The 24,930-nt window shown below is 35.0% G+C and overlaps 1 protein-coding gene and 1 pseudogene across 5 annotated transcripts in view; one reads left to right on the top strand and one right to left on the bottom strand.

The window, feature by feature from the left end:
- The window catches only part of ADGRB3 (adhesion G protein-coupled receptor B3), a 681,550-nt gene that overhangs the window by 256,809 nt on the left and 399,811 nt on the right, over window positions 1-24,930 (bottom strand). The gene's annotated exons all lie outside the window — the stretch shown is intronic.
- On the top strand, window positions 22,054-22,307 carry LOC109456835 (small ribosomal subunit protein eS27; annotated as a pseudogene).

Genomic DNA, 24,930 nt, shown 5'->3' with positions numbered 1-24,930 from the left:
AAAGCCTGCATAGTAGTGATAATTTATTTATAAGTCCACACATAAAGCATATCAAAAACAAGGTTACGGCTTCCTTTGAAAGAAGTCAGTTATATCTAGACTCTCATTATAAGTCCAATCTGTTCCATAAATTAGATGTGGCATCAGGTGGACATTTTTCTAACAAGTTATCAGTACAAAATTACTGAGGCTCTATTTTCCATTCCCAGTCTACGTTTGTAGCCCCACTGTTCCCTGATTCATACCTTAACATCACCTTATACTCATGGTGACATGAATGCCTGGGCTGCTAGTTATCCCAGGGTAGGTGGCCTCAAACACAATGCCAGAGACCTCTGATCGCTAATATCATGTATTTAGAAGGCTGCTTCTTAAAAGCTAAGATGCATTACAGCCACAAGTTGGTGTTTCTTAAAAGAGGTTTCCAAAGTATATTCAAAACATTAAACATCTACAAAAGTACACATACTTGAACTATCCAAGCACTTAACAGGAATTATCTTTCTGGAATTATAATACAAAATTGAAAGGTAACTTTTATTCTAAAGGTACCTTTACATTTTGTATAATTCAAAATGTAAAGGTACTGATTCTAAAGTACTTTTATTCAAAATTTAAAAGTACTTATTCTAAAGTACTCACCATACTGACTTATTTAATCCTATTTATAAGAATTTCAAGAAAGTATTTCTCTGCTGCTTAGGATTACTTTATGTAGTTCACTATAGAAAGTTAAAATGGTTCTAATGAGAATACTTCAAAATGACTGACTATGCAAATTTTGTATTTAAATATTTTTAAGATGCAGATTCTTAATATATTATATTAGGAGGTAATACAGTATTCATGCTGGAGTAGACTGTCTGAGTTCAAATCCCAACCTAGCCTCACTAGCTTAGTGATATTGGACAAGTTTTTAAATTCTCCGGGCTTCAGTTTTTATTGTGTAAAATGGGCATGACACTATTTTATAGGGCTTTATGAGATTAAATATTTTTATATATTTAAAGAAACATTTAGAACAGTACCATGCACATAGGAAGTACCATATGTTTCTTGCACAATACGGTAAATCAAAGTTAAAATCTATTTCTTTCATAGTCTACTTTTATAACAAAAGACATGAATGACAAATGAAAACCACAATCGTTTCCTGCCAATTCAGCTTAGACTCCTGTATATATTCCTCTTTTGCTCACTGTTCTGATGTAACATACAGATACTGACTGCATCTGGTATTTGCACTTACAGCCCCAATGATCTTCAGTTCTCCCAAAAAACTTCGAAGTCAAAACAAAGACACAAAATCGTTTTAAGAAAATGTTTAGGCAAAATTTCATTTTACTGTATTACAGCCATTTAAAGAGCAATAACCCATAGATGCTATATGCAGTCCCCAGCACCCCAGGGAACCAAATTATTCGTTTCAGCAGTTTTTCACTAGGCAAGTATTTTAGATTACTTGAGAAGAGTTGTTAGACATCACAGAAACCACAAAAAAGTGGTCAAGCTGCCCCTAATCTGTAGGAAATAACCTCATTCTGAAATTTAGGAAATGCTCTTTCTACTGTTCCCAGGATCATAATAGCACATCAGTGGTCTCCATGTGTGGGAATGTTTGTCTAGGCTTAATAAGCCTATTTTTGCCTACCTACCTCTTTTCCTTCCTTCCTTTTTTCTTCCCTCCTTCCTTCCCTCCCTGCTGTCCCTCTTTCCATTAAATCTATACTTTTTCACGAAAGAAATTAAAGGCCTTTAAAAGCCAAGCATTTAACTGGAATTTTTTTTTCTGGAATTATTATACAAAATTTAAGGGTACCTTTTCAAAATTCTCAGGCAATTGGAATGGTATCAGGGCCTTAGCTTACTTGAAATTAGAAGCCGATGTGTGATTGAGGATAGGTCTGCTTATGTTTTCATTGGCCCATATGGCCCCAAAGCATCTAGTATGGGAGAAAGTCAACTGTTTTACTTAAGTAAAAGCCTCCCAGTTACTAATTTTAAAAAGGGAGAATTTAGATTCTCTCCCTCTCAACAAAAGCAAATTTTCTTAGGGATCTATGTCACATAAAAAAATATTTGTCTAGAGAAGCATGCATTTTTCATCTTTGATACTAGATGCTGCAATTCACAGCTGTGAATATCTTTGTCTCTCTGGTTATCACTCTGAGTAAAATGAACCTAATATACACTGTACTAAATTGGATGTACTGCTCAATTGTACAACAGAATAAACAGAAGCATAAAATACACAGTGTTTGTTTGAGGTTATTCGTGTCTCAACATATAAATAACTTTTGGGACTCATTTTGTAGACACTACTTTCTCAGTGAACATTTTATGGATTAGAACAAATGTTTTTTGGTTTTTATTTATTTATTTTTTTTAGGTAGTCCGGATCTAGTTACAGCCCTGAAGGTGAATAATGAATAATATGTGTGTTTCACAGGATATGAAGGACAAAAGCAAACAAAACCAAAAAGTATGGAAGATTAAAAGAAAAAGTTAGTATATGAGATACATTTAAAAATTATAGATGTACACAGAGTGATTTACAGAGAATTCTGCACCCCAGTGGAGGGAAACACATTCACACCTATTCCTCTGCAAATTGCTATCTCTAATAAAAGTTAAATATCATCTAGAGAGAGACCGATAGGAGTTGTTTTTTGATAGGAAACATGATTACTTAATTTGTTCAGGTGTAAATGGCTGATGTGTCTAAATCTAATAATAGGGCTTTCAAAATTGACTTTAAAAGTATTTTCTACATTTGAAATTATTCTACTTTTTTCTTTATGGATTTTGTGCAAGAGCCACAAATATTCACATAAAGAAACAAAGGACTGAAAAATATTGCATATTCAGTATGTAAACCTCTATGAGTGATGTTATTAAGCTTGATTTACTTTGTTCAACTTACATGATACCAGGCAAGGAATGGATCAGCAGAATCAGCCCTTGGACTGTCTCACACTGGCCTATGGCACTTCATTGAACTGCTGGTGAAGACCACATTTCTGCCTTATAGGAATGAAGGAAATCTATTTTCATCTCAGACCCCCATTTGGTAAGCACAAATATATTCAGTGCATATATTTTGGGGAGAATTAATGAATCAGTACCTAGTAGTAGGAAATACAGCACACTGAAAAGTGAGGAAGACCACCCTTTTGTGGAATATTTTGGAAAGAAGCAAAGGATACAATAGATAAAAGTTTTACTTAAAAGGGACTCTGCACTAATGCATAAGCAAAAAAGAGGGATTTTCTGTTAATAATAACATGGTAGGAGTCCCCAAAAGCATAATTGCCATGTATAAGGAAATCAGCTCTAGACGTAAGTTTTAGTAGAATTCGAAAGCACAGAAATTTAGGCTCTATCAGAATAGAAGCTGCTATTCTCTTAGGCAGTTTGCCTGTAAGGTCTCACCAGTTCCTTAGGTTAAACCTAAAAAAAGGTTCCCGACCTAATCACTATTGACATTTTTGGACTAGATAATTCTTTGTTGTGGGGGACTGTCCTCTAAATTGTAGGTTGTTTATTAACATTCCTGTCCTCTACCCATTAGATGCCAGTGGCACCCCAACCCCTGTCATGACAACCAAAAATGTTTCCAGATGTTGCTGAATGGCCCCTGAGGAACAAAGTCACCCCCAGTTGTGAACCATTAGAAGGATTCAATTTTTGTTTATATCAAAATTGCACACACCATATTTTTATAGATGTAGCTATGAAAATTAATTAAAAGATTCCCAAACACCAGTTCTCAGAGCATTGGCACTGATGAAGTTTTCATTGAAATGAGATAAAATGAGAAAAATAATGACAACATAGTGACTTTTGGTCATGAGGCATTTTACATTATAATTTTTCAAAGTTATCGTTTTATGTGAAAAGTGTCCTTTCTTTGATGTCTTTATGGTGATAATATACAGGTTTATTTGGATTTTTTTCTAGTAAAATAAGAAGATGGTCACAATTTGTTGGGAAGTCATAACATCCCAAATTAATACATAGTAAGCATGAAAGCACATCTCATAGTGTGGCTTCATTCATTATCAAACAATTCTTTTGCTGTCTTCATAGAGTCCCAAGTCAACAATTCTTGAAGTAGGTAGTTTGTTTCAGTCATGACTCTGGTAGTCGAAGTAGTATAGCTCTTATAAGCTGTATTCCTACTATAATTAAAGTGTGTGTGTGTGCGTGTGTGTGTGTATGTGTATAGTGCACAAGGTAAAATAAAGTACTGGAATATAATTGATAAAGTTGAGGCAGTTTCTTCAAGTTCAAAACTGTTCACAGGGTATTTCAAGAAATAACCAATTTATCTAAATGATCTAAATCCAACTGTGAAAATGAGGGCAATGGAATATCTGGTTTTCATACTAAAATAATTATATTTTTACTTTTTCTTTTCATATGGGTTACTACAACTGTTTCATTTAAAATAACTCATAAATGTTTAAATTAATGATCTTTATGTGTTTCCTAGTGTGTTTTGAGGGAAGGCTACAATTTTTCAGTTTATGGTGAAAATACGTATTTGTGAAAAGAATTCTAGGAAACACTTCCAAAGTGCTTGGTATATCCAGTTTTTTTTCAACATCTGCAGTAGCCTACAATATGTGCTGTGTGTGTGTGTGTGTGTGTGTGTGTGTGTGTGTGTGTGTGTGTATGTAATCATTTTGTAATCATGCAATAGCTCCAGCATGCAGCTTTAAGAAAAGCATGTGGTGATATTACTATTAGAGATGGCTTTGGAATTTAGAGTTATTCTTGCTACTGCAGAGAAATGTAGCATCTATTAAGACAAATGGTCTCAAGCACATATCTGATTGGTTAGGCAAGTTGCATTTAGTTATACCAGAAATGCTTCTCCTTTAACAATTACAGAGATAACCAAAAATTCAACGTGCTTTCAGCAGAAAATTGACTCATGATCTAGCCATTATTAAAAACAAATGCTTTAAGTGAAATCATTTGCCTTAAAACTGTTCACTTAGTAATATTGTCAGTCATTTAAAATGTTCAAATTGATAGGTACATTTGTATTATTCTTATTAAGCTGCTCATTGCATATACCTTAATCTAAATCACAGATATTCGAATCTCATGATGTGGTAAGTGGCATCAACATCAGCTATCTTTAAAAATTACTGAATGTTCCCAAAGGTAAAATGAAACAGCATATAATATTTAACTCTCATTACCAGTTGTAGCTTTTAAAATGAAATCTCTTTCTTAGTTTTCTCTTAAAGTTAGAGGACATCAGTGTCAGCTTCTAGTATTTACATGCAGCAAGAACTTAAATAGCCAACTCAAAGAAAGAATGTGATTTCACTTTCTTTCAAAGACTCGATGAAAATTCCATTTGGATTCCTTCGAAACCTTGCAATTCACTTCACGTTTCACTTGAAATGTGTAGCGTGGTTAAAACACCGGAGAACAAAACCTCCAGGTGCCTGAAAGTTACCTGAGATTATACGAGGCACTTCCAGAGGTCAGACAGGTACTTCCACCTTCCATGGTGAGGTTGAGATTTAATGTATTTGGACAGGGTGTCTCAGTAACTTTTAAAATTAGGTAGTAACTATGAAAGTAGGGTCGTATGAGTAGAAGTGACCAGAGATAAGATTTTATAAAGAAAAAGGTTAAGCACAAACTCTAAGCAAAATTATGTGATTTGGGTTTAGGAAAATATCAGCTTTCAAGGGAAGAAGGTAAGAGCTTAGGTACTTCTTACTATGAGGCAGTGGGGGAGCTAATGCTATTCAGAGATCTTATCTTTTAATTTATAAGAGTTTTAGTAGCATCAAATAGTTAATATAACTGCTGATTCTTCTCTTACTCTCAGGGAAACTCTGGATGTGCATAAGAGATACATATAATAGACAACAGATACATTTAATAGTGATGGGCCAGAAAAGGGAAGAAATCTCTTTCTTGAACAGAAGACAGTTGTGTTCACTTAAAGCAGGGGTGTCCAAAGTTTTTTCAATGTTTTTTACCAAGGGCCATATGCGGTAAAATACACAAATAGCCGGGACACTCCCTCGAGGTGAAGTACGTATTGCCTCGCCTGGTTTATTGAAGTATATTAAATATATTTTGGGAATTTGCTGCGGGCCAATTAAAAATGGATTGCGGGCCGCAGTTGGCCCGCGGCTGCAGTTTGGACACCCCTGTCTTAAAGCAAGCTCGCATAGCTTTGGGACTTCGGTTGGTTTTATATCCTGATGGTAGGCATTATCATACAAAAGTGTTAAATTAAAATTTAAACGTTTGACTATAACCATTTGTAGCGAAAAATTAGGAAAACTGAAATATTCATTTGTGACCTAAAGGGACTTCCAAACTTTGTCATATTAGAAACACTCAAACTGGAACATTTAAAAAGTTCAAGAAAGAAATGGAAAACTCCACTAAAAATGCAATGTGAATCACAGAAAAATCTGAGACAGAACAATGTATACAAGTGCTAATTTTTAATTATCATTTTAAAAGGTATTCTAAGTACCCTTTCTTTGTATTAGATTATTGTTCATTATTTGTACCTGCTCTATGCCTATATAATATTACTAAAGAAATTGTGTAAATTAGTGTGATACAGGTCATTCAAAAGGAAAAAAAAAACAGTATTCAACATAACAGTACAGACGTGTGTGTGTGTGTGTGTGTGTGTGTGTGTGTGTGTGTGTTATAGCATTGTGTGATATTGAAGCAATAAATTTCAATAGGCATCTCTGCCTAGTTTTGGGAACTACTTTGTGATTACTTTGTGAGGTAAATAAATGTCTTTCATATGCCCAGACCTCATGAACCAAAAAGTAAAAAAAAAAAAATTCCCAAAGCACTGTACTTTCGTCCAGACAGATGAAGCTATTAAAACATCTAGGCAAACTGAAAAATCTTATTGCTAAATCCAATTTTCTTAGCCTGCCTGGACTTTAAAATTATTCACTAACTGGTCTTCCCTGCCTTACTAGCCTCATTATCATTACTTTCACTAACTAACTATATTGGTTGTATCTTTGAACAAATCTACTATCCCCTCCACAATGCATCAGCTGCTGTCCTCCGTGGCCCCCAGGGCCCATCCGCAAGTGCCTCCAGAGCACTCTATTTTCACAAAATCCAGTTCAGAACTCTTCTTTGACGAAAACCTCCCATGATCTTGCTATAATGCTGTTTTAAAACCATGAGAAATTACAAATCCAATTTGGTAAACCAACTGCTCTTCTACTTATTCTTGCATTTAATCCAGATTCTTCTTGAATGTTGGAACAGCCCACAGACACAGTAAGTGTCTTATCTGAAAAGCAGTCTGCAACAATCATTAAGTCCTTTCAAAGACACTGGCTTTATTAATTCTGACTTGGGCTAATTAGAACAAAGGAATATATACCCAAGAGGGATTCCGTTATGAAGTATTTCTGCACTTAACAGAGTCCGAAAGCGTAAAGGCCACATCAATGCCTTCCAGAGATCCACGGCTCTGGATCTCTTCATGTAGCGTAAGTCAGTCTTAGCTTGTGATTTGCACTACACTTGTGATTAAGCCCTCTTAAAAGTGTGCGGATACTTGCACCTTGAACTGCTCTAAATTAATTTTCTATCTCAGGAGGGTCGATCTAAGCATTTGTAGTTTCCCTGCAATAGGGAAAATGTGGACCTTAAGCCACATCATCTGACTAAAAAATTAGATTGTTTTTCATTTTATATAAACCATTCAATTTTAAAAAACATTAATCTTATGTTCTGTACAGATGGTCAAACATGAATATTTGAATGATATATGAGAAAGAAAATATATTCAATGGAATAATGAAAGCAAACATCCTGTAATCACAATTATAACCACAGAATGGTACATAGCATTCAACATCAACTGAATAAACTCTTTCTTATTCTGGGTGCCAATTTAATTTGGATATGTGTGTGTGTGTGTGTGTACACATACATGCATATATATATATGCACACATACATACACAAATGTTAAATATCAATTAGCATTTGTGGGTTAGTCTACTGTTTGTGCTCAATCAGAAAGTAGTCTGGACTCATAAACATCACAACCAACACTTTGGTTAGAAAACACAGAACCAGTAAGGGAATAGTTTTGAAAGGAAGAATTTTCATTTTTAATCATTACAACAATTATTAGGTCTAGCATGAGGATGTCATAAATTTTGCTGTCTAATTAAAAAACATCGATTACATTGCCTTTCAAAAGAGAATAAGAGCCCACATAGCCAAGGTATTATACAGACCCTTTGCTTGGGCCCACCTGAGAGTCATTCTCGACTCCCTCCCTCCCTCTATCCTATGTCAAGTTAGTCACCAAGTCCTGGTCTCAGGTTTTAGGTCATAGATAACTCTGTCTGTTCACACGTCTTCATCCCACTTCCACTGTCCAAACTGCTTACTGTCTGGCCTGGATCCCCGTAAGAGCCTCTGAAGAAGTCTCCTACCTGCAGTCTTAATCCCTCTGGTCCAGTTTCTTTCTCCATCACTGTCTAATTTTTAAAAAATATGTTTATTTGTATATTTCTCTGGTTTAAAAAATTTCCATGGTTTTCCATAACTTTTAAGAAAAAGTCCGAACTCTGCAGCAAGGCAAACACAGCTCTCCCTTCTCTGGCTCTGACGGCCTCTAATTCTTGGGACTGACCACCTCCTGAACTCAGCTCTAAGCATTCTCAAAAAACTAGGTACTCTAACACAACCCTCGACACCTTTACACATGCTGCTTATTATGTTTTCAAAACTTTCTTCCTCTGCCCCCCAACATCTCACCAATACACCCCCATCTATTTAAGATGCTAATACCTTCAGGAATCAATTCAGGCATCATCTCTTCTGAGAGATGGCCCCTTCATACCCTAGTCTGACAGGTTCTGCTCTATATGAAATCTTTTGCTCATCAACTGTACCCATAGGTTCACTTTTCACTTTCCACCACTAACTAAAACTGCTCGAGGGAGGGGTCTGTGCTTATTAATTTGTGTCCTCAGTGACTTGCACTGACTTGCACACCAAACATATTTGCGAGTTCGGGGTGGGGGTAGAAATAGATGCAAAGATAAATAGAATGGGGACTCTGTCCCTAAGGAACCTACAATCTAGTTGGTGAGAGAAGTAAACTCATGAAGTTCATTAGAAATGTTATTTCAAATAAACCATTCAAAATATATAAGATGTGGTGTCAGCTCTACTGTCTCTCTCCAGAATAAATAAGAAGTGATATAAGGGTGCCAGACATTTCTGATGCTCATTAAGGCAATTAATTGATCATGAAGAAACAGGGAGAGAATGAGAGGGATGACTCCAGCCTATCAGGATGGCTACAAAATTTGAACAGGTTAAAAGGAGTATATGTATTTGTAAGGTGAATGACACTTGAGGGTCTTTGCTTGCAAAGGGGAAAAAGCCTGTGGGAAGCCTGTGGCCAAACTGAAGAAAAGCAGGGGGCGGATGTAACTGTTGGAGCCAAGTCCTGAGAGAAGCTATTGGAAGTGGAATCCAGGCCCAGGAGACGGGGTCACCTGCACACTGCTTAAAGGGAAACAGGCTCTAGATGGCAACTTAAACAAACAGTTCCTTCAATGACTATTTTCCAAGTTCGCGATTAAAAGTTAGCTTTTTCTACATTTTTCTAATCTTGTCCCAAAATACTCTAAACTTTTAACATAATGATTTTTTTATTCAGAATTAATAGGAGATTCAAAGGTTATTTTTAAACATCCCTTTATACCTAAAATTAAACTTTTATGTTAATTAAATTTCAGGAAAGTGTCCTCTCCCCAATAGCAAAAATGTAGGAAATATGTTTATAGCACTGTTAAGCTAATTTCCCCTATGGTATTAGTTGTGACCCAGGCAAACATTAGCTACTAAATTATCATTCCCAGACAACTAGGGTACTATTTTCTTTGCTGAACAGACAAGTTACTAATTAACCTCCCATGGCTCCTTAGCTCAGTTATAGCCCCTTGCTAATGAAGAGCATGGTCTTAATTCTCAAGTGGTCAAGTAGGCTTTATTTGACTTTGTGGCCACGTCTCTAACATTTCCCCTATGGATTCCAAGTTCCATATGTTGCTCACAGTTTGAATCCCTGGTTGTTAACCTATTGTAGGTACCCGATGAATTGTTCTTGAATAAATGAATGCATAAATGTATTAAGTTAATAACTGAACAATCGAGTGAGTGAAGGAGTGAATGAATTAATGAATGAATGGGTGGATGTTATGCTCCATCTACCATGCTTCCTATTCATTTGATCAGTTTGAGAAAATTCATCACAAGTCCTGGAAGACAAGGCCACAGTGCACTTCCAGCCAAAGGATGGTCTGTCCAGTGACATCATCATCACTGGCATATGTGTATTAAATCGTTATCGTCCAATTTCACGGTGCTCAGGATTCCTAACAAGCTCAACAACAGGTGAGGGCCCAGAGGTACGGAGGAAATTTATAACTTCGTAGTCCATGAACTTACTTGGAGAAGAGGACCAACAAGTTTATGTAAAATTAACTTTATGCATTCAATTTGGCTATTCAATTTTGCACCTAGGTAACGGAAGTTTAGAGAATGGAAAGCAGTGAGGGCTACTTGAATAGCAATTCTCAAATTTAGTGTTTATTAGATTTGCTTGGGAATTTTAATCTGCTAAAGCAGCCCACAGTACTTACACAGCCCCCATAACTTGTGATTCAGTAGATCTGATTTGGGGTAAAGATGTGCATTTTTAACAAGTACCCATATATCACTGGTTCTCAAGTAGGGATGATTTTTGTCCCTCCCCATCCTCAGGGACATTTGGCAATACCAGGAGATACTGTTGGTTGTCACAACTAAGAAGGAGTGAAGGGCCATTGGATCTAGTGTGTAGAGGTCAAGAATGCTGCTCAACATCCTATAATGTCGAGGTTGAGAGACATTGCTACTTGGGAGAGAGAGAGAGAGAGTGCTCTAGGGCAGGAAAACTATCTCAGCCTGGACTATGCCCATGACACAGTCATGAGAAGGTGAAGTGCATCCTAGAAAAATTTAGATTAAATGAGTAGGATTTATTGTAAAATGGTTTTTCACTTAACTGTAAATTCCTTTACCAGGACCACTTCATCCCCTAATAATGCTGCATAAATGAGGTGTTATTGAATCACTAATTTACTTAACCCTAAAATGGAGACTTAGATGAGTTACTAATAGTCCCAGGTATACTGCAAGGGATAGACTGGCTCAGAAAAAAAATGATGCAAATGTTAATTCACTCATTCATTTATTCATTCAACATATTCCTTTTAATAAATAATTATCAAGTACCTAAATGGTGTATATCAGAAAAATATAAAATAGTATACTTTTTTTATGAAGTTAAGGATTATACCTATATTCAGGGTAGGTCTCAATAAATAGCTCATGTTAATATTTTTGACAAGTTTAATTATAGTTGGAACTGATTTCTGTCCTGCTGATATCTTATAACACTATTCACTAAAAAAGACAATTGTCTGCTTTCAATAATAGTAAAAATTCGTAAGTGACTTTACTGAGCATTCTAAATATGAGAAGGCAATGTGATACTTCAACTTTAGAGTGTCAAAGAATTTCTACTAACCCTTTATCTCCTTACAATGAAATTATCATTCCTTAACATTTCAAGACAACTGCAAGCCTCCTTTTCTAAACCTGTAATATCAACACATAATTTTTTTTTTTTTGCCAACTGTGGTTGATCTACCATTTAGTAGAACAAATTAAGAACTTATCACTAATTATGAAAATAATTTCCTTCTTTTATTGAAATCTTTGCAGCCACTGCAGCTTAGCACATTATTATTCTGGGTGGCGTAGGTGTTGTTGAAAGGCAGCGTGAAAATCAGAGCCTGAATTATGAATTCCTCCCATGAACACTGAATCACTCACTGTATTTTCTATGGCAAAAAGAACTTATTTCTCTCTTGAAAGAAAAAGAACAAGAACAAGAGCATTTTAACTTTCAGGAACATATAAGTTGCTATACAATACGAGCATATATGGAACTATTAACAGACCACCTATGAAATAGTACTCTATTCTTTATATATATATATATATCCATAAAACTTACCATTTTTGTGTAGCACATGTGTCTATATAGGCAAGGAATTAACCTATTTGAATTTATTATAAAATTGAACACTTCATTCAGTTTTAATTCAGTAAATATTTATGAAACACCTACTCTGCTCCATGAACTGTGCTAGGTACTAGTTAAACAGAAATGAAGTCATAGGGCAAGAGGAGTCAAAAAAAAAAAAGGGCTAAAGGGAACCCTCCCTGAAAAAGCCAATGACATTCAACAAATCTTAAGTTTTGAATGTGTAAAACTGTAGAAAATACATTTTCTGATGCTTAGTTTTTGAAGGGATCTTACATTTCAGTAACTTATGATTTGTGTTCAAATCAGGCTGAAAAGATCTATAAACATAGGATCTACATTGAGATGAGGCAGAAATATATTTTAATTAAATATTTTGTAATTAATTATTCAAAGGATTGTTGTTCATCTGTGACATAGATTCATGGAGAGTGTGAGGTCTACCCAAGGAAAGGTGTTATATTACTTTTAGCTGGAACACAGGATAGTTATCTATAATTTATTTTCCAATTCTCTCTATTAATATCTTTTGCACAGTTTCTTTTGATTTTCCAACATCAGGTGAGTATGTAACAGTTGTTTGGATAACTAGATATTCTATTTTCCACATGTCCTAACTTAGGAGAGGTAGATGGTAATGAAATGAGAACAGTGATGCTAAACTCTCTGCCTTCTAAATCTCAGCTAGCTTGTCCTGGGACGTGCAGTTGACAAAAACTAAAGAAAATAAATGAGATTCCCTTTATAGATAGCAGGTATGGAGGTGGTCTCAGTCTCTTATCTGACTGCAATTTTAGTCTAGGCTCAAGTTATAAGCTGTACAGGGTCTATATATGTGTATGATTCCCAAAACGAAGAGTGGTTGTAGACTTTGGTAAGTAGTATTGATAATTTGTTGGACTGAATTCTGAGATGACATGGCACATTATTACAATTACATTTCTAGTAAAGTACTTAGGCGGTATGCAAAGTCTTCCTTGCAGCCCAGAGGACATTTTTGAGAGCAGATCATGTTAAGTTAATAAAATTTCCGAATCTGCATAGTTGAATGTGTATTTCAAGCATGCAGGCATCCACACATAGCAATTCTGGGGAGCAGCCACAAAACTGGTTGAAGTGGTTTAAAATACACTCTAGTGGAAGACTTTCTTCAGTGCTACTCCTGTTCCCTCTTCCCCAGTTCTAAACAGCCAACCACCCAACAAAACAAACATACAAACAAACAAAAACCTGGTATCAGTTTTCATGTCTTTGGTTATATTCTCAAATACAGATTCATAAAACCTAGCAAACTAAACCACACACTTTTAAACATCATAACTATATCTATTAGTGAGATGGAAAAATACCATCCACTTAGAATTAGCCTACTGAGTATACCATTTTAGAACAGTGCTGGCTTACAATGCTCGTGAAAACTAAAGCAATAAAACTCACCCAGTTCTTGTCAAAATACAGTTCTACAAATAGCACTAAAAAGCAGTCGCCTAATGACACCAGTACGTGAATGCTTATAGAAAGCAAAGGGAACAGACAGATAATCTTTTGTATGTTATGCATTGGCAATATAGCGTTGTAGTTTTAAGCTGAAGATATTAATGTTTTTCAATGTAGATTCCAAATTACAGGCATACCTCATTTTATTGCACTTTATTATATTGCACTTCCCAAGTATTGTGTTTTCTACAAATGGAAAGTTCGTGGCAACCCTGCATCCAGCAAACCTATCGGGCACATTTTTCCAATAGCATTTTTCTACTTCAGGTCTCTGTGTCACATTATGGTAACTCACAGAATATTTCAAACTTTTTCATTACTACTTGCTATGGTGATCTGTGATCAGTGATTGCTGATGTTGCTACTATAATTGTTTTGGGGCATCATTAATCACACCTATATGATATGGTGAACTTTACCAATAAACGCTATGTATCTTCTGACTACTCTACTCACTGGCCTTTCCTTTATCTCTCTTCCTCTCCTTGGGACTCCCTATCCCCTGAGATATACAACATTGAACTTACTCCAATTAATAATGACTTCCAAGTGTTCAAGTGAAAGAAAGAGTCTCACATATCTCACTTAAAAGCTAGAAATGATTAAGTTTAGTGAAGAAGGCATGTCAAAAGCTGAGATAGGCCAAATGCTTGGCTTTTTGCACCAAACAGCCAAATTGTGTATGTGAAAGAAAAGGTCTTGAACAAAATTAAAAGTGCTTCTTCAGTGAACACATGCAAGTGATAAGAAAGCAAAACAGCTTTATTGCTGATATGGAGAAAGGTTTAGTGGTCTGGATAGAAGATCTAACCAGCCACAACATTCCCTTAAGCAAAACCTCATCCAGAGCAAGGCCCTAACTCTCTTCAATTCTGCAAAGGCTGAGCGGTGAGGAAGCTGCGGAAGAAAAGTTTGAAGCTTGCAGAAGTTCTGTAGAAAATACATTTTCTTATCCTCAGTTTTTGAAGGGGATCTTACATTTCAATAACTTATGATCTGTGTTCAAATCAGGCTGCAAAAATCTATAAACATAGGACCTACACTGACGTTTAAGGAAATAAGCCATTTCTATCACATAAAAGTGCAAGTTGAAATAGCCAGCACTGACGTAGAGGCTGCAGCAAGTTCTCCCAGATGATCCAGCTAGAAAAATGAATGAAGGTGGTTATGCTGAACAACAGAATTTCAGTGTAGACGAAACAGTCTTATACTGGAAGAAGATGAGAGCTAGGACTTTCACAGATAGAGAGGAGAAGTCAATGCCTGGCTTCAGAGCTTCAAAGGACAGGCTCACCCTTGTTAAGGGGCTAATGCAGCTGGCGATTTCAAGTGGAAGCCAATGTCCATTTACCAATCTGAAAAATTGAGGTCTCTTTAGAATTATGCTAAATCCACTCTGTCTGTGCTCTACAAATGGAACAGTAGAGCCTGGATCACAGCATATCTGTTTACAACATGGTTTACTAAGTATTTTAAGTCTATTGTTGAGATCTACTGCTCAGAATATACATATATATACTTTTTTTTCCGTCAAAATATTACTGCTCCTTGACAATGTACCTGGTCACCCCAGAGCTCTGATGGAGATGTACAATGAGACTAATGTTTTCATGCCTGCTAACACAACGTCCATTCTGCAGCTCATGGATTAAGAAGTAATTTCGACTTTCAAGTCTTATTATTTAAGAAATATATTTTATAAGGCTATAGCTGCCACGGATAATGATTCCTCTTATGGATCTATGGAGAATAAATTATAAACCTGGAAAGGATTCATCATTCTAGATGCCATGAAGAACATTTGCGATTCAATGGAAGAAGTCAAAATATCAACATTAACAAGAATTTAGAAGAAGTTGATTCCAACCTTCATGTATGACTTTGAGGGGTTCAAGTCTTCAGTGGAGGAAATACCCTGTTTGCCCAAAAATAAGAACTAGCTGGACCATCAGCTCTAATGCGTCTTTTGGAACAAAATTTAATTATTATATTATATAAGACCCAGTCTTATTTTACTATAAGACCAGGTATAATAATGTAATGTAATGTAATGTAATGTAATGTAATGTAATGTAATGTAATGTAATGTAATGTAATACAATACAATGTAACGTAACGTAACGTAACACAATACAACACAACACAACACAATATAATATAATAGAATAGAATATAATGCTGGGTCTTATATTAATTTTTGCTTCAAAAGACTCATTAGAGCTGATGGTCTGGCTAGGTCTTATTTTTGGGGAAACACAGTAACTGCAGATGTGGTGGGAACAGCAAGAGAACTAGAATTATAAGTGGAGCCTGAAGATGGTATTGAATTGCTGCCATCTCATGATCAAACTTTAATGGACTTATTAGAGAGAACACTTCACAGACTGTGTAGGTGCCTGACCACTACATTATACAGCTATACACCTGAAGCTAAAGTTGAATAATATTGTAATTATAATTATAGTTGACATTCAACTTTAGCTTCAGGTGTATAGCTGTATAATGCAGTGGTCAGGCACCTGCACTCGTGAATATATGTATATTCACGAGATGTGGAATACAGCAGGATAGGGAATATAGTCAATGGAATTGTAACAGCTATACTCGATGTCAGAAGGGTAGTAGATTGAGCGTGGGGGGGTTATCACTTTGTGAGGGGTATAAATGTCTAATTATTACATTGTTTTGTACACCTGAAACTAAAAAAAAAATAAATGAATAAAAACTTTAATGGATGAGGAGTTGCTTCTCATGAATGGAAAAACAAAATGGTTTCTTGAGATGGAAGCTAAAAGTGCTTAAGATGCTGTGAAGATTGTTGCGATGACAACGAAGGACTTAGAACATTACATAAACTTAGTTGATAACGCAGTAGCATGGTTTGAGAAGATTTACTCCAATTATGAAAGCTCTGTGCGTAAAATGCTGTCAAACAGCATCGCATGCTATAGAGAAATCATTTGTGAAAGCAACATCATTTGTGAAAGGAATCATTTGATAAAGCAAACTTCATTGCTATCTGATCTTAAGAAATTGCCACAGCGACCCCAACCTTCAGCAACCACCACCCTAATCAGTCAGCAGCCATCAAATCAAGATCCTTACCAGCAAAAAGATTATGACTTGATAAAAGCTCAGAAGATTGTTAACGGTTTTTAGCAACAAAGTATTTTTTCATTAAGATATGTACATTGTTTTCTTAGACATAATGCTATCACACACTTAATAGACTATACTATAGTGTAAACATAACTTGTATATGCACTGTGAAACCAAAAAATGGGTGTGACTAGCTTTATTGTGATATTCAATATATTGTAGTCGTCTGGAACAGAGCCTGCAATATCTCTGAGGTATGACTGTAATTTTATTTTTTAAAGATTTTTATTAAAATGTAACTAACATATAGTATTATATTAGTTTCAGGTGGAATACACCTAGTTATTCAGCATTTATATACCTAAAGAAGTAATGACCACGATAAGTCCGGCAACCATCTGACACCCTATCTAGCTATCACAATATTATTGACTATATTCCCTATGCTGTATGTTACATCCCCATGACTTACTTGTTTTATACCTGGAAATTTGGACCTCTTATTCCCCTTCACCCTTTCCCTCCCTTTTTAAATTTGTCAATTATAGCTGATATTTAATATTATTTTAAATTAATTTCAAGTGTACAGCATAGTGATTAGATATTTATATAATTTAAGATGTTATCTCCCTGACTAGTCTAGTACTCACCTGGCTCTATACATAGTTATTACCATATTACTGACTATATTCCCTGTGCTTTATTTTACAGTGACATGTTTTTAATCTTTGCAAAATATCATGTGCAATAAGAAGTCAATTTGACTGCATGTATAATTTGTAAGATATTGTGCTTAAAGTTGCTATTTGATTTACACCTCTCAAATATAATTACTTTTGTCAATTATATCAAACATCATTGTTTGATAAAAAGTAGGTTCAAGTTTTAACCAATATCATTACTACTACATACATTGTTTTCCTATTGCTTTTCCTCAGCGATCTCCAAAGTTAAATCTATAACCTATGTATTTATTACCAAACTTTAAAATAATTTTTTACATTGATTTCACATCTGCTAATGTCCACTCAAATCTATATTTTAAATACTTTGGAAAATAATATTAAGGATTTTAAGAGATATTTGCAAATACACAGTGACTTGCCTAAATAATGGTATCTAAGGAGAGATGACATTAGCTATCTGTAATTACTAAATGTCATTAACTCCAAAGCTGTAAAATAATTATTAACTATGGCACAAGTGGGCAGTTTTTAGGCTTAACATAACAAAAGGAAATAGAAAATTAACTATTAAGAAAAATGTCCAATCTGTTGTTTAGAGGATATATAAATTGGGGAAATTTTTAGCCCAAGTCATTGAAACAACTGAAAAATACAGTTCTAAATTATTTAAAGTGAACACACAGCAACTTAAACCTGGATCTTTTCAGAAATAGAACCACAGACATGAGCAAGTTAAGAGGTTCATTAGGGGGCTATCCTTAACAGCCGGCTCTAGGTTGCTCTTATTAATACTATATCCATTAATATTTTAACAGTGTAATTTTAAAAAAAATCCTGTCAAAAAGGTCTCTTGGAAACATCCCAGGGCCTCCAAGAACAGTATAAATTGGTGAGAAATGTTGGATGAATTCCCAGTTTTGCTATTATTGATTTTTAAAACATTTAGTTGAAGTAAATACTTTGAAAACTGAATTCAATGACTTTGTGAGGATGAGAGGGAGAATGAGGGACGATGGAGTAAGGTGCAGAGCACATGTAAACACCAATGAGAGATTTCTATGGCCAGCATTTCCTGGCCTTACTTTATCCAGGTTTTTTTTTTTTTTTTTTAACTTTCTCAAGGTATCTGACACCTTAAAAAATTGCTTTTCCAGATACATGGGGCCAATTGTTCAGGTAAGAAAATATGAATAGCTATCTTTCCATGTTCGACTCTCCCACAAACCAACCAATGAACCAATCAACCAATGAATCAACTCACCCAACTCCAAACTTTTATTGAGCACCTGCCAATGTTTTAGCCACTGGGATGAGCTCTGGTGAAGCACTTTTTCTGCTGACCTCATGACCACTTCATGCAACAGGCACTATTAGGCTCATTTTGAATTTTAAGGAATCTGACATTTAGAGTTATTAGATATGTTGTAGTAATATTTATTATCATAATTTTTTCTATATTACTAACTAAAAAGTTGAAGCTAATTTTCAATTTCATACACTCAAATAGACAGCCTTACTGATAAATTTGGAGCCCCTACTTCCTACAGTGTTTTCAATGAACTGTGAGGAATACTGTAGAATATTATTTCTTTCAAAAATTGTGGTCTTTCAAAGAGCTGCCACTGAGCTTCCGGAGGGGTGGCCAGATGGCTCAGTTGATTAGAGTGCGGACTCTCAACAACAAGGTTGCTAGTTCAATCCCGCATGGGATGGTGGGCTGTGCCCCCTGCAATTAAAGATTGCAAACGGCGACTGGACTTGGAGCTGAGCTGCGCCCTCCACAACTAGATTGAAGGACAACGACTTGGAGCTGATGGGCCTTGGAGAAACACACTGTTCCCCAATATTCCTGAATAAAATCTTAAAAAAAAACAACACACAAACAGAAAACATCTGGGGTATGTGTGGATGAGTACTGCCCCCATGTTGTGCTATGTCCCTACCCCTCAGGGGGAAAAAAAATGTGGTCTTACTATTCATGTGTATATAAATTGTCTACAGAAAATTCTAAATGTAGATGTTATTGGTAATATTTTAGATTTAGAAATACCTATTAATAAGGCCAACAAGTTTTTGAGTTTAGATTTTAATAGCATGTAACAAATGAATGTTAAAGAAAAAAAACTCTACCTCTTTATTTTTATTTTTTTACTTAAAAGATTTTTCATTTTATATAATACGGATATCTTTTGGCCAGAACTTTTGATGTTTCAATTTTACACAATTTAGTTGGAAAGTTGGGGCCAAAGGGACAGACTATGGGGCCAAAAGGACAGACATTTAAACTGTAGGCACACTATAAAGATGGAGGGCCAAACACTTAGGGAAAACTAACTGGAATGAACATAGAACTCTACCACCAAATGTCACAGTTAGTTAGGTGGCTTAGAAAAGCGCTTGGTCAAATATGAGTAACCAGGAATGTATCCTGACGTGTTACCTAGCATATTTTGGGCACTTGTTAAATAAATATTAATTGTGTAATAAATGGTGGCATCTTGGAATAACTAAATCAAATTAATAAATCAATTCAATTAAATGTCATTCGTTATTCTCCTATCTTGGTAACATCTCCCTATGAAAATTTTACCCCTTTAACACACTATATTTATCTAATATATTTATGTTCTTATCACCTTCCTTTCTCGCAAAATGTATCCAAGTTCCATAAAGTAGGTATTTTTGTCTGTTATCTAGTGCCAGGCACATTGAATAGCACAACAAATAATAGGATCTCCAGAAATGTGTGTCACATGAATTGATAAGTTTAATGAGCTCTATTTGGTATATTTACAAATATGAATGTGACACAGTTCCAGTCTCTAAAGTACTTAAAAATCTAGAAAGGAATATCAAATTGCTATAATATAAGGCAGAAAAAATATATGAGTTAACAATGATCTAGACATAAAGCACTTTATGTCAGTGATTCCCAACAGATATGCTACAGGATATGGTGAGTTATTCAATAATTACAGGGGAAAAAATATAAAGAAATGTGTCCCAAATGAAAAAACAGAACAAAGCTCCAGAAAAATGACTAAACGAAATGGAGACAAATAATCTACCAAATGCAGAGTTCAAAATATTGGTTATAAGGATGCTCTATAATTTAAGGGAGAACTTCAACAAAGAGATAGAAAACAGAAAAATGGAGATAGAAAACATAAAATAGAACCAGTCAGAAATAAATAATACAATAACTGAAACGAAGAATACATTAGAGAAAATCAACAGTAGATTAAATGAAGCAGAGTCCCGAATCAGTGATTTAGAAGATAAGATAGCAAAAACACTGAAACAGAACAAAAAGAAAAAAAAAGTGGGTATTCTAGAATAATATCAAACATAGCAAAATTTGCATGATAGTGGTACCAGAAAGAAAAGAAAGATAGCAAGAAATTGAAAACCTATTTGAAGAAATAATGACTGAAAACTTCCCTAACCTGGTGAAGGAAAGAGACATACAAGCCCAGGAAGCACAGAGATTCCCACACAAAATGAACCCAAAGAGGCCCACACCAAGACACATCATAATTAAAATACCAAAGGTTAAAGACAAAGAAAGAAACTTAAAAGCAGCAAGAGAAAAGCAGTTAGTGACATACAAGGGAGTCCCTATAAGACTGTCAGCTGATTTCTCAACAGAAACTTTGCAGGCAAGAAGAGAGTGGCAGGAAATATTCCAAGTTATGAAAAGCAAGTACCTACAAACAAGATGACTCTACCTAGCAAAGCTATCATTTAGAATCAATGGACAGATAAAGAGCTCCCCAGACAAGTGAAAGCTAAAGGAGTTCATCACCACTAAGTCAGTATTACAAGGAATCTTGAAGAACTTGTTTAAGACCAAAAAAAAAAAAAAAAAAAAAGAATAAAAAATATGAATAATAAAATAGCAGCAACTACATATCTATCAACAATGTTTAAATATAAGTGGATTAAATGCTCCAATCAAAAGATAAGGTGGCTGAATGGATAAGGAAACGAGACCCTTACATATGATGCCTATAAGAGACTAACTTCAGATCGAAAGAGAAATAAAGTGATGGGGAAAGATATTTCATGAAAATGGAAACAAAAATAGCTGGCATAGCAATACGTATACGAGACAAAATAGACTTTAAAACAAAGGCCATAATAAGAAACAAAAAAGGACTCAGTAATCCTACTTCTGGTAATTTATCTGAAGAATCCCAAATCTCTACTTCAAGGGAACCTGTGTATGCATATGTTCATCACAACACTGTTTCCAATGGCCAAGATGTGGACAGCCTTGGTGTCTGTTGATAGATGAATGAATAAAGAGTAGGTGCTAGATATATACAGTGCATATTGCTCGGTCATGGAAGGGAATACGTTCTTTCCATCTGCAGTGGCATGGATGAAGGGTATTGTGCTCAGTGGAGTATGTCGGACAGAGAAAACAGATGCAACATGATTTCAATTATATGTGGAATCTAAAGAACAAAATAAACAAATAAAACAGAAACAAACTTATAGATAAAGAGAACATTTTGATGGTTGCCAGATGGTTGGCGGATTGGGAGTGGGTGAAAAAGGCAAAGGGATTAAGAAGTACAAATTGGCTTCCCAGTGGTGATGACCTCCCCACAAAAACATGCCTCTCACTAAGGAACTCCTTCATCTCTCTCCAGAAGAGGAGAAGAGGAAACATAAGAAAAAACATCTTGTGCAGAGCCCTAATTCCTACTTCATGGACATGAAATGCCCAGGATGTTATAAAATTACCACCATCTTTAGTCAGGCACAAATGTTAGATTTGTGTGTTGGCTGCTTCATGGTCCTCTGTCAGCCTACGGAGGAAAAGTAAGGCTTACAGAAGGATGCTCCTTCAGAAGGAAGCAGTGCTAAAACACCCTGAGTCAAGATGAGTGAGGAACCATCCCAATAAACACATTTTGGATTAAAAGAAAAAACAAACAAACAAACAAACAAAACAAGAAGTACAAATTGGTTTTTACACAGTAGACATGGGGATGTAGGGAATAGCATGAGGAGTATAGTCAATAATATTGTAACAACTATGTATGGTGTCAGAAGGGTACTAGATTTCTCTGGGTGATGGAAGGGGGGTTGAAGACAGAGTATAAAAGGTGAAGTTATTGAGAAGTGCAAAACAAAAAGGTGCAAACTGGTAGTTACAAAATAGTCATGGGGATGTAAAGTAAAGCATAGGGAATGTAGTCAATGTTATGGAAATAACTATGTATAGTGCCAGGTGGTACTATTGAATTACTATGGTGTATACCTGAAACTACTACAATATTTTATGTTAGCTATATTGTAATAAAAATCTTTAAAAAGTAATCTAATAGATTAAAAACATTAGCAAATGGGAACTCTAGAAATGAGAAAAATGATAAATTCAAAACTCTCCAAATTATTAAATAAGTTGGACAAAAATAGAGAAATAGTGAACTGAATATTAGGTTAAAAAATTTTCCAAAATGTATCACTGAGAAAACACATAGCAGAAAATATGGAAGAGAGGTTAGGATACAAGGAGAAGAGGAAACAACATTGTTTAGGATTTCAGATGAAGATGAGACAGATTTTGGGTGAATTGGTATTTGCAAAAATAATGATTGAGAAATTTCCAGGCCTAATAGAGATATTGATCCCCTTGAGCTCCCTATCTTGACTTTGCTTGCACATATTTTCATTCATTTACCCCAGTGTGCTGTATAGTTATTTTCTATGTGGGCCAAGATGTAAAGAATACTGGAAAACACTGGAGCAGAATTTGCCTTTTTTTTTTTCCCCTGTAAAGGACCAGATAGCAAACATTTTAGGATTTGAGGGCCATATGGTTTCTGTTACAATAAATTAACACTACAGTTGTAGGATAAAAGAAGCCATAAACAGTAGGTAAATAAACAGGCATAATTGTGTTTCAATAAAACTTTATTTACAGAAACAGGTATCAGTCTAGATTTGTCCCACAATCTGCAGGCTAGAGTTTACCAACTGCTACTTTGGAGGATCAAGGTGAGGGTTACAATAAAAAAAATATGTGTGTTATAAGGATTTTGTAAGGTGTCAAATGGGCACTCGTCTTATTAGGGAGACTTCATGGATGATGTAGATGCCTGACCACTGCACTGCACACCTGAAGCTGAAGCTGAATAATATCAAATGTAAACTATAATATATGCAGAGGGTGCCAAAAAAATGTATACACATTTTAAGAAAGGAAAAAAAAACTGTATTAAAATTGTAATACTCAATATATACCAATAACAAAAGATGAATACAAGTCATGTGTATATATATTTTTTGGCACCCCTGGTATATATACAGTCAGGGCATGTGGAGTACAGCATAGGGAATATAGTAAACGGGATAGTAATAGCTATATACGATGTCAGAGGGGTAGTAGACTGGGGGGAGGGGTTATCACTTTGTGAGGGGTGTATTGTTACACCCCTCTATAGTTACACCCCTATTACATTGTTTTGTACACCTGAAACTACTACTACTACTAATAATAATAACAAAAATAAATTATGTGGTGTTATTTCATTCCCAAGATTTGCCTCAGAATATATGTGGAATGAATAATGTAATGTTTCTTAAACTTCATAGATCATGCTAATGGACATAATGGGTTGTTAATAATATTAGAAGCACTTAGAATATTAGAAGTTAATAATATTAGAGGCACTTATATTTACCAGTTAAAAAGGTATTGTTATACACTAACTAATACAAGAATACACCTTCAGGAAATTAGATTCAATACCATAAAATCTATGGTGTAATTTAAAACAATCTAAAGAAAAGTTAAAACATTTTAAAATATGAAAAAGAAAATTTCCTGAAGGAAGCTGAAACAAGGGCATTTTAAATTATAATGGCTTTATGAGAAAACACACAATTGTGGATATCAGAAAACTGCAAAAAGTAATGTAAACTCTAAGGCAGAAAAACAAAAGTAAAGAAAGGTCCATTTATTATTGTTTCTACCAATGAATCTTTAATTATATTGTTATTTTCTCAGAAAATTAAGGTTTTTCTAGTGCATTCTGCAGTATTTTCAACAGAGCATGATTGTTTTGCAGACAGAAGCAAAAATTTTATCAATCGTAAATCTGAACACCAATAACTGGTATGAATTTGGACATGATTATTTTTGACAATGATACAACATTTAATTTTTTATAGATTGGGTAAATTTTAATTTATAAGGACTAGTGTTTTGATATCAAATGTAAAGTTCTCATAGCTCATTTCTGTTAGTGTGACCATAATCAAGGGAAAAAGCATAACTTATTTTCATATTATTAAAGAATTGATGGTTGGGCTTGAATAGATAATGGGAAGTTCCATGGAATCCTGACATTTTAGATGGAAATGGCAAAAAATTTAAGTTCACTGCTTCTGCAGTTGGATTTACACAGGCTCTCAGTGGAATATACCCACTGAGGCAGTTATATCATATGCCAGTCAGAAAGAGTTATTTCTTAGCACTTCG

This window comes from Rhinolophus sinicus, linkage group LG05, assembly GCF_036562045.2.
Source record: "Rhinolophus sinicus isolate RSC01 linkage group LG05, ASM3656204v1, whole genome shotgun sequence".
Classification (NCBI taxonomy): Eukaryota; Metazoa; Chordata; class Mammalia; order Chiroptera; family Rhinolophidae; genus Rhinolophus; species Rhinolophus sinicus.
This window is presented reverse-complemented; position numbering and strand designations above follow the sequence as displayed.